The following is a 1603-nucleotide window of genomic DNA, read 5'->3' on the forward strand; positions in this document are numbered from 1 at the left end:
TGTCCTGGAACTAGCTCTGTAGACCAGGCTGGTCTCGAACTCACAGAGATCCACCTGCCTCTGCCTCCCTAGTGCTGGGATTAAAGGTGTGCGCCACCATCGCCCGGCTTTGTTTTTCTCTTTTGAGACAGTGTTTCTCCGTGTAGCTATGAAGCCTGCTTTGGCAGTAGCTCTGTAGACCAGGTTGTCCTTTAACTCACAGAGATCCACCTGTCTCTGCCTCTCCAGTGCTGGGATCCAGAGTGTGTGGCTCCACCACTGGGCAACATTAGTTTTTCTTTTCATAGTCCTCAGATGTTCCCTTGGGCTGTTTCAGGTTGTGACACACACTTGGTGTTGCTGCTTTTTACAACACACGTGTTTTGTATTTGAGAGCTGTAGGGCCCTGGCCTCCCTTATTCCTGGAGTGCTTCTTGAGGACAATTTCTGGTCAGCATGACTAGGCATTTAACCCTTATTCCTGGGACGCATTCAGTTTCTAGTCAGATGACTAGCATTCTGTTGGTTCCTATTTTTCCCTTGCCCCACCTGGTTAAGTTCCTATATTCCTCCTGCCCCGCCTGATGATTAGCCGCAGGGCATTCATTCTATTTGAGATATGGTAATTTCCCCACCTGCCTGGGTGGGGTCCTTGTGCTGCAGTAGGTAGATGAGGGCTTCCCCAAGGCTGAATAAACGGCATTCGGTTGATCTCCTTTCGAATGACCCTGGTCTCTCTGTGTGTTCTGTTCAATCTCCAGGCCCTTGCCCGACTCGCGTTCGGTACAGTGGCACGCGAACTGTACCGAGGGTGTAACACCAAATCGGGTGTTACAGAGAGCCTTACACACTGTACTGATTTCAGTGAGATATACCCTATAGATTTCCGCATTTGAATCTTTGAACTCCAGTTGTGTGGCCCTGGGCAGATTTAGCTGTGACCTTGCTGGGAGGAGGCACATCACTGGGTGGGATTGGAGGTTTCAAAGCCCTACCCTGTTTGCCATTAGAGCCCTGCCCCCTACTCCAGGATCTGGTGTGAGCTCTCAGCCCTTCCTCCATGCTGCATCAGCTCCCTGCCATGATGAACTCAGCCCTCTGCACCCATCAGCCCAAATCAACTTTCTTCTGTAAACTGCTTCTGTCTTCGTGCTTTCTCACAGACTCTACCAGAGTAATCTACCTGCCTGGGATATAGGGCCATGACATGGTGAAGCGGGGGTGGTGTGGGGGTGGATGTTGGGAGGCTTTTAAGCAGATGCAGCAATCTTGTGTCAGCTCAGGGTGGGTGTAAAGATCAGGCAAGTGAAATACCTCTTTAGGAATGGACTCTTAACACAACCCCTGGAGTTATAAATCTAACAGGGGCACTGGCCACTGGAGATTTTGGCTCCCTTTCCTGGAGATAAAGGGGAATGGGTTGGCAACCAGAGGCTTATACAGCTGCATTCTGGGGCCAATAGGGTGGAGGGGTCATACAATCTTCTCTGGATGATAAACAGCGTACTCCAATCATGCCCAGTTGACTATAATCTTGTTTCCCAGGTGGATCCACAACCCAAATATAATTAGGGGATTGTTTGCTGTAGGGCAGCTGTAGTAAACCTTTGGTATCTTTCTTTTT

This window comes from Microtus ochrogaster, chromosome 5 (genome assembly GCF_000317375.1).
Source record: "Microtus ochrogaster isolate Prairie Vole_2 chromosome 5, MicOch1.0, whole genome shotgun sequence".
Classification (NCBI taxonomy): Eukaryota; Metazoa; Chordata; class Mammalia; order Rodentia; family Cricetidae; genus Microtus; species Microtus ochrogaster.